This window comes from Lissotriton helveticus, chromosome 5_1 (genome assembly GCF_964261635.1).
Source record: "Lissotriton helveticus chromosome 5_1, aLisHel1.1, whole genome shotgun sequence".
Lineage (NCBI taxonomy): Eukaryota > Metazoa > Chordata > Amphibia > Caudata > Salamandridae > Lissotriton > Lissotriton helveticus.
Window position 1 is genome coordinate 921,654,055 of NC_136065.1, and position 14,101 is coordinate 921,668,155.

Sequence of the window (14,101 nt, forward strand, 5' to 3'; positions counted from 1 at the left end):
ATGCTGTATAATGGTATATGCGGCATGGCTGTGTCTAGTCTAGAAGCGCCACTTTTAGAAGTTGGCACATTTGTGTCGTGAGTCTGCTGGCACGTGATTGGCTGATGGGCCTGGCCCAGGAATGCCTGGGCCTGCTGGTGGATGGACTGTCTGGTGAGTAGGACGGGGTCTGCAGGGCCCCGGAGAAGGGGGTCTGAGTCAGCCGTAGATGAAAGGCCCCCATCTGCTGTCAGGGAGGGGAGGAAAGAGCGTCTGGTGGAACCAGGCTGTGCCTGTCGGCCCACCCCTGATGGGTCTCCCTCCTGATAATCCACTGTCACCTCTGACCTGAGGCTGACAGGAGAGGGAAACCAGATACACCCAGGGCTTAGGGCTCGCTTACACAAAGACTTCAAAAGACTTCAAAGCCTTTTCTGTGTATAAGAAGGGGCTGTGTTCCCTTCCAATTTGTTCTTGTTTTCAACTTGAATCTGCCAGGGGCTGCTGCTGCTTGGGCTCAGGGAAATCCCTGGGCTCTGCCCAGCCCCTGGGCACCTGATGGACCTTTCCCTGGTTCTTAGGAGCTGCTTGCTCCATCTCTGGATGATCCTGGGTTGATGGGGGGGGGACTTTGCTTTGCCCCCTAGGACTCTCTGGGACCTTTCTGCAGCCTGGTGGAGCTGCATTTCTGGAAGGACCTTTGTACTTTGTATTCTAGCGCTTTGGGAGCGCTTTATTGCCCCATAGCGCTTTAGAGCGCTTTATTTTGATTATAGCGCTGAGGAGCGCTTTGCCCGCCCTGGCGAGTGCCCACCTCGCTTATTTTTAATTTTATTTAACTTAGGCTGCCCACGCCGTGATTGCCGCTGCCCGGGGGCCTAAAGGTGCCCAGGAGCCGCCGTTCGCCTGTTCACGGCCGTGGACGAAGCCACGAAGGGGCCGCGACCTGATTGGCCGTCCCTCGGCAGGAGCCGCGCTCTGATTGGCCGTGGCAGGAGGCCTGTCCCCGAGAGCCGCGCTCCGATTGGCCGAAGAAGCTACGCTTCAGAGGAGGCTCGTCCCGAAGGCCGCGCTGGGATTGGCCCAGCGCTCGTGGACGCCTGGGGGAGAGACCGGAGCGGCGAGGAGGAAGAAAGATGGCCGGTGAACAGGGCTCCCGTGTGTCGAGGGAGCCCTGCAACGACCGGAGAGAGAGCAGCTGAGTTTGCCGGCGGGGCTCCGTGGTGGAAGAGGAGCCCCGCGCTGCCCAGAAGAAGAGACCGCCCCGCGTCGGAGTCCCGGTGAGTCTGGGCTGAGGGCCGGGCAGAGTGGGGCAGAGGAGAAGGGAGGGGCGCCGGGACACATTGTCGGTGTCCGCAGCCCCCCCCCCCCCCCCAGTGGCGCGAGCTCGTGCCCATTGTCAGTGCGAAGCCACGAGGGCTTCAAGGGCGGCCCCGGTAGGCAGTGGGTCGCCCCAACGTACGTAGAGCCCCGAGAGGCTCCAATGCCGCATCGATATTTACGATCCTGCAAGGCTCCAGGCGGCATACTCGTGTTTTCGAGCCCTGATGGCTCCAACTTGGGGGTAGAATTGTTTAGAGAGCCTGTGCGGCTCAGAAGGCCAGTAAGAGCCCAAGCCGCATTTTGTTTGGTGGCCAGAGCCTGAGAGGTCCAACGTTTGGGGCATGTGTATTTATAGAGCCAGATGGCTCCAACGCCCCACAGCTGTGTCAAGAGCCTGTGTGGCTCCAACGTCTGTGTAGTGTCGCCCAGAGCCTGTGTGGCTCCTACAGTTTGGCGCAGTTTTGTCTCCTAAGGGCTAGCGAGAGCCCTGTCGCAGTTGGTCTCCAGCTGCCCAGCAATTAGTGGGCAGCTGCACCGTTTAGGCGCAAGTTGGAGAGAGAGTCCCTGCGTGGGACAGCGAGGGCACAGTGGTGCCAGGCCTTCCCAGCTGCGCAGCACTTAGTGCCAGCTGCAACGTTTAGGCCCTTGTGAGTATTCCCAGGGGCCCAGCAAGTAGTGGGCCCCTGCATCGTTTAGGCCCTGACATTGAGACTCAGGGCGTTCTAGCCCCAACAAGGCCAGTTGGCCTAGGGACTGCCACAGGTGGAGGCTTATGTAGGTTTTGCGCAATTGTATGGTTCTTGCACCTCTGAATGTGAATTCTTGCATCATGTCTTATTCCTGCACCTCTGAATGTGTTTAGACATCAGGTGACTATTGCGCTACTGGATTATTCTGGTACCTCTGAATGTAATTTTATTGCATCATGTGCTTTATTCTTAACACCACTGAATGTGTAGGTTTATACATTATGTGTTTCTCTTTACTACTCCTCTGAATGTATATTTATGCATCATGGGTAATGCGTTCTTTCTTAGACCCCTAAATGCTGTGTGATACTTAGGTGGTTGTTCTTTTTAGTACAGGTGGTCCTAGTGAGGTCCTGGTCCCCTGCGTGACAGTCTCCTAAGGGTTTAGGGTTGCGTAGGTGGTACTTACCTGTTCCCAGTAGTTACTGGATGTGATCTATAACTGTTACTTTGTGTTACAGTGATTTTATACACTTTTATTCTAAGTTCTATAAGTACTATTATATTTCTAAAAGTGCTGATTATGACAGCGGCCCATGTGGCCCTGTCCTGTGTAAATAATCCCTTGTGAATAGTGCCGTGCCAGTTGGCACAATGTACATGTGTGATTTCTATCTGATATGTTTTGACAATACAAAAGTTATTTTAATATAACCTTGTGTGGAGTCTCTTTTGTGGTGTGCCTAGTATGTTGTTGCTGTTGTGCGCTGACGCAAATGCTTTACACATCGCCTCCGAGTTTAGCCTAGACTGCTCGCGCCATGCTACCTAGAGGGTGAGCAGGGGTTATCTTGGCGTGTGACTTCCTTGCCCTGACTGGAATGGTGGTTTCGGCCTGGCTTTGGCGTCAGCCTTAGCCTACCCGAAATAGCCGGTTTCCAACATTGGTGGGTCAGCGGTGCGGATTTGGACTTGCGTTTGCCCAGTGCCATAGCGACAGCTGGCTACATTACAAAAACTCTGCGTTTTTCAGATAGTCACATATTTGGGATTATTGTTTTTGATTTTGTTTTTCCTCAAAAGTGTCATTTTCAGATGGTGTCCCTGCGCTTTATGTTTAGTGGCAGATGAGAGAAAATGACAGGGCGGGACGCCAGTAGAGAGGGGAGGTTCCCATAGAGTAGGAATCCCTTGCTGGGTCCAGTGTCCAACTCCTATTCCTGTCCCTGTGTGGGTAGATGGAAGAGAGGGAGGGTGGAGGAGAAATTGCTTGCTCAGGAGGGTGGTTATCCCCTGAGTGTAGTGTGTGTGTGTGTCTGGATTCCCCAGTATGGTAGGATCCAGTGGTGGCAGCTTAAATGTGTCCAGTGCGTGAAGTCCCATTCCCAGTTCCCAGAGTATGGTGCCTGGTGCTCAGTAAGAGGGTGACAGGTTGAGAGTCAGAGGCAGTGAGGAACTGTCTCACCAGTCTGGAGGGGGAGTGTGTGGATGTGTGGTGTCTTGAACTGGAGGAGTCTGTGTGAGTTTTTTTTAAGGAGCTTGCACGTGAGGTGTACCTCTGGTGGTGTGCAGGAGATCCTGCAGAGGCATTGGACAAGAAGGTGGATGTCTGGCGGTGTGCTGGATGTCGTGCAGAGACATTAGAAAGTGATTCTAAAAGTAGTGGCTTGTGTATCTGATGATCCTGTGTAGGTGAAGAGGTTCATGTGTAGCCCAGCTATGTCCCATTAGGATGGTAGGGGTGTAGGGGCTCACGTCCTGTCTCAGTGGAGGCGGAGTGAGTGTGGGACGGTGTGTCCCACGTTAGCCCGAAACCCTGTCTCGGGGCCTGGAGGGTTCCCTAAGGGAGCGCCAGGTCAGGGGCCTAGGCTGTACTTACAAGTCATTTGAAGAGGATCTTCCTGTGTCTAGAGGACGGGGGGTGTCTGTAATCAGAACTCCAGCGGTCCTAGTGTTGGGCAGTACCGCTCCTAAGTGGAGGGTGCAGAAGTCCTGGTTCGCTGGGCATTTGACAGTCTAGAGTGCTTGACCATTTTTTGGGGCCTCTGGAGGTTGTTCCCCGAGGAGGGGGGAGGCCAGGTTCAGGTTCAGCCTGACCTGGAGGGAAGGGCATCTGTAATCAGTGTCCTGACCGGTTGTTGGCTTCCAGGGGTACCGCTCCCAGGTGGGAGGGTGCAGAACTCTGGAGGGGGGTGCAGAGGAACGGTGTCCTTACTTCTGACCCCGGTGGGAGGAGAGTGTGTCGCTGATACGCCGCTGGCGTGTGCTTTGTCTAGCCTGAGACATACTAGGCCTGTAATCATGGAACTGGAAGGGGGTGCAGAAGGACGGTGTACTTCTGACCCCGGTGCAACTTAAGGGTGTAAATCCTAGGTTGGGAGATTAGGAAACTTCTAGGTCAAGAGGAACTCTACCAAAGTGAATCAGCTGAAGAGACCGAGGGGGCGGCCCTTGCTGTGTGTTCTGGGGCCCGCCTGCAGTTTGTTGTTTCCACTAAGGTAGAGGAAAGGGGACTTTGCTGTGTGCTGTGTCCCCCCACCTGCTTGAAGAGGGACTGTGCTGTGTGCTTTGTACCTCAGAAGTGGAATCGTTTCCACGTGGTAGACCAGTGACGGAGTGAGGTCCTGATCTGGTAGGAGAGTTGTGTTCTGGTGAGTGCTTCCCTGTGAGGGTTATTCCTTCACCCTGACTGGAAGCAAGGGTCCCTGCTTGGTCTAAGGTACTTACCTCTACCAACTAGAGACCCCCAGTTCTAGCATTGGTGGAGTAGAGGTAGGATCGGGCATTCTTGCCGTGACCTCTAGTCAGCCTGAGGGTGTGGTCCCTAGGTTGTAGGATCAGTGGTAGTGAAGCTACCCTGAGAGAGAGAGTGGAGATTGGCTATTGTGTGCCAGGGGCTTCTTCCCCCACTCTGTGGATTGGTTAGGACCTGTGACATTTTGGATGGCCTAAGGCCTGGTCCTGACTGTGGATGACTAGTGTGTACCAGTGGGGTATCCTAGTTGTGCCAGAGAGCTGTTGTTGAGGGAAATCTATGTGGGTTCAGAGTGGCGAAAAAAAACTGGAAGTTGGCCCTGCCGTGCAGGCCCGTGTCCGTGGTTTTTGTCGCCCAAAGCAGTGAAGACCATCAGTGTAGTGATTGGTCTACCCTGCGTTTTGGCTGGAAGGGGGATGTGTTGGACCCGGTCCTTTGGGCAGGTTCACCCCGTGACTTTTTGCTTTTTCCTAGCCTGTTTTTGGAACCTGGGTTAGTGATTTTAGGCCTCTGCGCACTTTTTCACTGTGGTACAGTGTAAAGTGCGTGTGCTCTCTGTGTATGGATGGTGAGCGCCCTGCCTTCCCATAGGAATGAATGGGGAATATGTATGCCCATGGTAGATTCCTGATGCGTGGGGAGTGCAGGGGCGAGTTTGATATGTGTGAACTCGTGAGACTGAATGCTTTATAATGGTATATGCGGCATGGCTGTTTCTAGTCCAGAAGCGCCACTTTTAGAAGTTGGCACATTTGTGTCGTGAGTCTGCTGGCACGTGATTGGCTGATGGGCCTGGCCCAGGAATGCCTGGGCCTGCTGGTGGATGGACTGTCTGGTGAGTAGGACGGGGTCTGCAGGGCCCCGGAGGAGGGGATCTGAGTCAGCCGTAGATGAAAGGCCCCCATCTGCTGTCAGGGAGGGGAGGAAAGAGCGTCTGGTGGAACCAGGCTGTGCCTGTCGGCCCACCCCTGATGGCTCTCCCTCCTGATAATCCACTGTCACCTCTGACCTGAGGCTGACAGGAGAGGGAAACCAGATACACCCAGGGCTTAGGGCTCGCTTACACAAAGACTTCAAAAGACTTCAAAGCCTTTTCTGTGTATAAGAAGGGGCTATGTTCCCTTCCAATTTGTTCTTGTTTTCAACTTGAATCTGCCAGGGGCTGCTGCTGCTTGGGCTCAGGGAAATCCCTGGGCTCTGCCCAGCCCCTGGGCACCTGATGGACCTTTCCCTGGTTCTTAGGAGCTGCTTGCTCCATCTCTGGATGTTCCTGGGTTGATGGGGGGGACTTTGCTTTGCCCCCTAGGACTCTCTGGGACCTTTGTGCAGCCTGGTGGAGCTGCATTTCTGGAAGGACCTTTGTACTTTGTATTCTAGCGCTTTGGGAGCGCTTTATTGCCCCATAGCGCTTTAGAGCGCTTTATTTTGATTATAGCGCTGAGGAGCGCTTTGCCCGCCCTGGCGAGTGCCCACCTCGCTTATTTTTAATTTTATTTAACTTCGGCTGCCCACGCCGTGAATGCCGCTGCCCGGGGGCCTAAAGGTGCCCAGGAGCCGCTGTTCGCCTGTGCACGGCCGTGGACGAAGCCACGAAGGGGCCGCGACCTGATTGGCCGTCCCTCGGCAGGAGCCGCGCTCTGATTGGCCGTGGCAGGAGGCCTGTCCCCGAGAGCCGCGCTCCGATTGGCCGAAGAAGCTACGCTTCAGAGGAGGCTCGTCCCGAAGGCCGCGCTGGGATTGGCCCAGCGCTCGTGGACGCCTGGGGGAGAGACCGGAGCGGCGAGGAGGAAGAAAGATGGCCGGTGAACAGGGCTCCCGTGTGTCGAGGGAGCCCTGCAACGAGCGGAGAGAGAGCAGCTGAGTGTGCCGGCGGGGCTCCGTGGTGGAAGAGGAGCCCCGCGCTGCCCAGAAGAAGAGACCGCCCTGCGTCGGAGTCCCGGTGAGTCTGGGCTGAGGGCCGGGCAGAGTGGGGCAGAGGAGAAGGGAGGGGCGCCGGGACACATTGTCGGTGTCCGCGCCCCCCCCAGTGGTGCGAGCTCGCGCCCATTGTCAGTGCGAAGCCACGAGGGCTTCAAGGGCGGCCCCGGTAGGCAGTGGGTCGCCCCAACGTACGTAGAGCCCTGAGAGGCTCCAATGCCGCATCGATATTTACGAGCCTGCAAGGCTCCAGGCGGCATACTCGTGTTTTCGAGCCCTGATGGCTCCAACTTGGGGGCAGAATTGTTTAGAGAGCCTGTGTGGCTTAGAGGGCCAGTGAGAGCCCAAGCCGCATTTTGTTTGGTGGCCAGAGCCTGAGAGCTCCAACGTTTGGGGCATGTGTATTTATAGAGCCAGATGGCTCCAACGCCCCACAGCTGTGTCAAGAGCCTGTGTGGCTCCAACGTCTGTGTAGTGTCGCCCAGAGCCTGTGTGGCTCCTACAGTTTGGCGCAGTTTTGTCTCCTAAGGGCTAGCGAGAGCCCTGTCGCAGTTTGTCTCCAGCTGCCCAGCAATTAGTGGGCAGCTGCACCGTTTAGGCGCAAGTTGGAGAGAGAGTCCCTGCGTGGGACAGCGAGGGCACAGTGGTGCCAGGCCTTCCCAGCTGCGCAGCACTTAGTGCCAGCTGCAACGTTTAGGCCCTTGTGAGTGTTCCCAGGGGCCCAGCAAGTAGTGGGCCCCTGCATCGTTTAGGCCCTGACATTGAGACTCAGGGCGTTCTAGCCCCAACAAGGCCAGTTGGCCTAGGGACTGCCACAGGTGGTGGCTTATGTAGGTTTTGCGCAATTGTATGGTTCTTGCACCTCTGAATCTGAATTCTTGCATCATGTCTTATTCCTGCACCTCTGAATGTTTTTAGACATCAGGTGACTATTGCGCTACTGGATTATTCTGGTACCTCTGAATGTAATTTTATTGCATCATGTGCTTTATTCTTAACACCACTGAATGTGTAGGTTTATACATTATGTGTTTCTCTTTACTACTCCTCTGAATGTATATTTATGCATCATGGGTAATGCGTTCTTTCTTAGACCCCTAAATGCTGTGTGATACTTAGGTGGTTGTTCTTTTTAGTACAGGTGGTCCTAGTGAGGTCCTGGTCCCCTGCGTGACAGTCTCCTAAGGGTTTAGGGTTGCGTAGGTGGTACTTACCTGTTCCCAGTAGTTACTGGATGTGATCTATAACTGTTACTTTGTGTTACAGTGATTTTATACACTTTTATTCTAAGTTCTATAAGTACTATTATATTTCTAAAAGTGCTGATTATGACAGCGGCCCATGTGGCCCTGTCCTGTGTAAATAATCCCTTGTGAATAGTGCCGTGCCAGTTGGCACAATGTACATGTGTGATTTCTATCTGATATGTTTTGACAATACAAAAGTTATTTTAATATAACCTTGTGTGGAGTCTCTTTTGTGGTGTGCCTAGTATGTTGTTGCTGTTGTGCGCTGACGCAAATGCTTTACACATCGCCTCCGAGTTTAGCCTAGACTGCTCGCGCCATGCTACCTAGAGGGTGAGCGGGGGTTATCTTGGCGTGTGACTTCCTTGCCCTGACTGGAATGGTGGTTTCGGCCTGGCTTTGGCGTCAGCCTTAGCCTACCCGAAATAGCCGGTTTCCAACAGGGCCCCAGATCCCCCATAAGCATAATGAGTTGTGAGATCCCTGATTAGGGGAGACACAGCTTGACAGAGCTTCAGATATCTGTGAAATAGTTTTTTATGAAGCTGGAAGTCCTCCTGCAGCTTCTGGAATGACTTGAGCGTAGACCCCTGCATTATCTCCCCCACCATGGGGATCCCTATGTCGTCCCACCGACGGAACCCCACCAGGGATGAGACCGACCGGAGATGGAAACCCTGCCAAAGAGGTGTTGCGCACGTCCGCTTACCCCACCACCCCATCGGACAGACCACACGCCTTCATATGTGAATGACTGTCTGGCAGGCCGGGGGAAGCTCCGTCAAAGGCGAGGAACTACAGAGGAGGTCCCGCAGCAGGGTTTCCGCCATGAAGAGTCTCTCCACCACATAAGCCGGATCTGCCTGAGAGCTATACCACCAGTCTTTTATCACTAGAAGGTGTGAAGCCCAATAGTTTGCCCGAATGTCAGCTGCCGTAATCCCACCGAAGTACGTAGATTGAACACATGTTGCTAGCACCACCCGAACAGATGCAATGAGGTCGGTATATAATAACTGTACGTACGCCCTGAAGCGGGGGCCCAGATTTACTGCCGCCAAGAGCTTAAAAAGGTACTTCCAACTCAGAGTCAAATGCCTTGTCGATATCCACGAGCAAGACAGCCGCAGGGCGCTCCAAACAGTGAGCCTCCGCCACGGCGTTGTGGACTCGTCTGATATTATGTCTAGTAGACCGGTGGGGAATAAAGCCCGCTTGATCTGGATGTACTAGATCTTGTATGCACGTACGGAGTCGGTCCGCCAGGACCTTCCCCAGCAGCTTAGGCTTAAAATGCAACAGAGAAATGGGGCGGTACGAGCCCGGCTCCTCCGGTGGTCGGCACGCCTTAAAGACTACGATCTCTGTCTGCCTCCAGTCCGGGGGCAGGACACGTCGCTTCGAGGCGTCGCGGAGCGCTCCCAATAGATGAGGTTCCAGAGTCTTCAGGTGAGGCCGCAGGAAATCGCACAGGAACGCATTTGGGCCTTGCGCATGTCTCAGATGTATGTTGGAAAGAGCGGCCCGTAGCTCGTCCAAGGGGATTGGTTCCTCCAAGACGGCACGTTGCTCGTTGGAGGCGGCAAGGAGGGATATCCCCGAAGGAGTCTATAAGGGGTTCTGCAATGATCTCCCGTTCCTCATATAACTCCGCATAAAAATCTGCAAAGGCCTGTACAACTGCCTCCAGAGAGGCGCACATGACCCCGCGGGGGCCGCAAGAGAGAAACCTGCATTGGGGCCGCCCTAGCCTGCCAGAGCCTATGACGCATCTGGCTAGACTTATCGCACCATTGGTAGATCTTATGCCGAGTAGCCAGCCAGGTCTCTCTGGCAGCGTCCGTGTGAGTTTGGTGGAGCTGCTGTTGGACATGCAGGAGGTTCCGTCGGGCGGCAGGGTCGGAGCCCTCTACCCCCAGGGACTGGAGCTCGGCGTGTCTATTTTCCAGGTCGTGCACCTGGGCCAGGCGTTGCCGTATCTCCCTGGTGCGATAACTGATATCCACCCCACGAATCGTGGGCTGGAACGCCTTCCATAGAGTGACCGGGGACTGGCAAGATCCGACGTTAAAGCTAAGAAAATCAGTAATTGCCAAACTTAGCATCTCCCGATATTCCTTGTCGGGAAGCAACCAGGGGGAATTGCGCCATCTATATTGGGCCCTGTTAGTCTGCAGGTGCAGCTTAAGTTGAATGGGTAAATGGTCAGAGTCCCCAGGGCAGTATCGAGGTATGCGACACCCTATGCAGGTAACTGTGTGGGATGAACAAGTAATCAAGGCGGGAAAGATTGGGGTGGACCGATGACGCGCAGGAAAAGCCGACTTCAGAGGGATGAAAGGCCGGCCACTTGTCTACCCATCCCAAAGTGTGCGCTAGAACGTTATAGTTTAATAGTTTATAAAGCGCTCACCTCACCCTGGGGCATCGCGGCGCTATCCAGACAAGACAACCTCCCCAAAGATGAAGAAACGAGAATACTCTAAGTTTAAAATAAATAAGCTTTCAACTCTTTCCTGAAACCGTTGTAGCTAGTCATAGTGCACAGTCCCAGCGGAAGTTGGTTCCAGTACTCGGGTGCCAGGTACGAGAAGGCTTTCCCTCCCGTCCTGACCAGTCGAATACGCGGGGACTGTAGCAAATGCGGAGTTGTTGATCTCAGATGCCTACTAGGGGTATATTTCCGTATCTTGTTCCGTAGGTACACTGGGTAAGTCTCATTGACTGCTTTAAAGGTCAGGCAACAGATCTTAAAGAATGACCTCTTTTTTACTGATAGCCAATGAAGTTTTCTTAACAGTGGTGCTGAGGGGGAACCCGCCGGTTGATTGAGGATCATTCTGGCGGCAGTGTTCTGCACCACCTGTAGCTTGGCCAAAAGCGTCTCCCCGACTTCCGCCAGTAGGGCATTCCCGTAGTCCAGTCCTGAAGTGACCATTGCTTGGACTAGGGTTCTCCGATGGTGGAGCGGAATGTAAGGTAGTATTTTCCTCACTAGTCGGAGGGCATAATAACATGAGCTTGTGATTGCCGAGACTTGGGCTTTCATATTTAGAGCTTGATCCAACTTTAGTCCCAGACTTTTCACTGTCTCTTTGGGTGATGGTGCAGTCCCTAACTCTTGTGGCCACCAATCATCTGACCAGACGTCTGTTGCTTTGCCTAGTAACATCAGTTCGGTCTTATCCGGGTTCAACTGGAGATAATTTGCAGTCATCCAGTTCGCAATGGTAAGCATTCTTTTGGCAAAACGAGTTTTGTCTAGTGTGGGATTCGATCCGATATTAAAGATCAACTGCGTATCGTCTGCATAGGAGACGATACCAAAACCTAATTGCTCCACAATCCTAGCCAGTGGGGCCATGTACGTTTAGTTTAGACATAGTGGGGGGTACATCAGGTTGTCGAGCTCTCCACCTAGCCAAGGGATCCATAGTGTCGTTCCAATCGCCCCCTAGCACCATCAGGCCACCTGGAAGATCACCCCAGAGCTGTATCAGTTTATCTACAAACGTCTGGCCTAGCGGCAGGGGGGGCTTATATACTGCCTAGCGTAATCTGTTCGCCCGCAACAGTACCCGAAATCACAGTAAAGCGGCCACTAAGATCTAACCAGTGTTGCGTAACATGGAGCGGTACTCTACGATGTACTAATATGCTGTGCCCCACGCCCCTTGAGTGAATACTCTGTAGTGTATCCGTATCGGGCCAGGCATGGAGCTTTCGTGCCTTGAAGATGTGTCTCCTGGAGTAAAAGAATGTCTGCCGCATAGCTCTTCGCCTGCTGGAGCACGGCCCCCCGTTTGACTTTAACAGGCCTTGCATATTCCAGGCAAGAATATTCAGTGTCCCTGGTGTAGAGCTACCCATCCTGTGTGCCATTCCTAGGTGTCAGGACGAAGAGGGACAGCCAGTGTGCGCCCGGCAGAGCAATACAGTGTGTGCATAGTGCAAAAACAAGAAACAAAACAATCCACAACAAAATAACTGTCCCCCACCCCCATTCTTCCAGGAACATGGAGTATCTGTCGCGGTGGAACCGCCCCCCAGACCCTCAACCGGTTGACCCAAGCGATTCATCCAGTGGATCCCCCCCCCCCCCCTCCCAACTTCACCCAAACAAATGGGGTGTGCCAGGACAGTTCCTTCCAGGGCTAGTAGTAGAGACCCCAACCCTCAACCCCCATGTTCGCTAATGAGACCACTGTTGAGTATCGTGACCCGCCCCAATAGTGAGCAGGAAGCAAAAATGACCAACATGCCCCAGTCTACCTCAGCATATTGCATTTTGATCATTTTCCTGTTTCCCTGGCTGGCAAAAGTTTTGGATTGTAAAGGGATTTATTACCATTATTTTAGCTTGTTTAATTTGGTTTGGGCCATGTGCTCACATTTCTGACAGTGCAAGCATCTCAAACCCTTGCACATGTGCCATGTAATGTTACTTACAAGGAAACACACTTTATTCTAGGTTTTATAGGGCATACCTGTGCAGCCAGTGTGGAATGCTCAGACTTGGTCCTCAGTTGCCATGTTCTATTGTCTAGTTTCTGAAGTACAAGAGTAGTCGTAATTTGGGGGAAGTGGTTCTGCAGTCCTTGTTTAGAGTGGGCTAGATTTTTAACTCCCCTCCTGTAAACTGCTTTCGGATCAATTAATCTAAGAAATCTGCAGGCTAGGGCAGACTTCAGAAGAACTCGTGCCCTAGATGCTTACCCAGTGGCGGCTTGCACAGGTAAAGCTGTGGCGCAGTGAGGCGGGGCAGGGCCCGGTGTTAAGGGGCGGCAGTGGAGTTCGACATACGACGGGAAAGTGGAAAGTAAATAAATAAAACCACTTACCTTGCGCTCGCCTCATCGCGGAGTCGGCGATGCGGCAAGCGTAAGGTAAATGGTTTTATTTGTTTATTTCTTTGCTCTCCATTTTCCCATCGTATGTTGAACTCCAAACCCCCACCCGGCTCCGCCTCACCGCCCCACAGCGTTACCTGTGTGAGCCGCCACTGTGCTTACCTTTGATAATTTTGTTCTTGATGGATACAGCAACTACCACAGATTACTCACTATAGCTCCTTCTTCCTATTTTAGATACTATGCTACATCATTTTCCTTTTGCCCATTCCTTTAGTCATTTGCATCTTTAGCTGCTTAGAATATGTAGAAAGCGCGGACATTACTGGTGCTCAAGTGCCATTTATGCAGTTAAAATTTCACTTCTTGTGGTGCGATAAGGCACATCCTGCAACTTTGTTGGGTTTCATCTAACACCAGTGAAGAGTTGCTGCTATTAAACATTTCTGATATGGTCTGGTGCCTGGGATGCGATTTGAGAAAGATCATATTCTATACAATCTCCCTGCCAGTCATCCAAGGTGAGGGCATTCTTCTACCTACCTATATGGTTTTTTGCCTGTCCGGATGTAGAAAATATTATTTTCATCAATTTCCAAACAGTTCATGAGTTATGATCTGCCATTAAGGTGAAGATGACGGTGCACCCTTCCTGCTTGGCTCCTTTCTGAAATCCCACTCATGAACAATTGACATTAGAGCCAATGTGCACCCCAAACTCACTGAAAACCTATTCATGGTAGAAACTCTAACGAGACCAATGGTAACCACAAAGCAGCAGCTTCCTAGTTGGGGTCATTAGAAGTGTCATTATTTTATTTTAGGATCCAAAGGAAAAAAGAACTCGATACATAGCCAATCATGGTGAGTGGGCTGTGCTTCCAATCAGTACAATCCTTAGGGTGTACGGAATTAGGGGACAGTTCCTCCATCCAAACGTATGGATATTTGATATGGGCAAATACTACAGGAATGCAGAACATAAGTACAATACAATTCTACACATATTTGTTATTGCCAAACCAAAGTTATATTAGATAACATTTCATGTATTATCATTTTGGAATGTGTTTTACAGTATTGAGCTCCATAGCAGAGAAGCGCTTAGTAATGCTGGAAAATGTATCAAGACGAGAAACCTACGACAGTTGCAGAAAGGTTTAAAGCTGTGATCTGATCTTTCAGTTGCTTCATATTGTATTTGAGCCCATCTCTAAGCTCTAGCTCACCCATATCTCGTTCATCCTTTTGGTTTGGTGCTTTCTTGCAACTAGAACTTCCACTCTTGCTGGCTCGACAGTGAAATAAGCCTAATCCATAAAATGTGTAAATGCCTTTTGT

General features: G+C 52.3%; 1 protein-coding gene across 4 annotated transcripts in view; it reads left to right on the forward strand.

Annotated features, from left to right (window-relative positions):
* Window positions 1–14,101, forward strand: part of TBC1D12 (TBC1 domain family member 12) — a 308,722-nt gene that overhangs the window by 174,961 nt on the left and 119,660 nt on the right. The window lies entirely within an intron of this gene.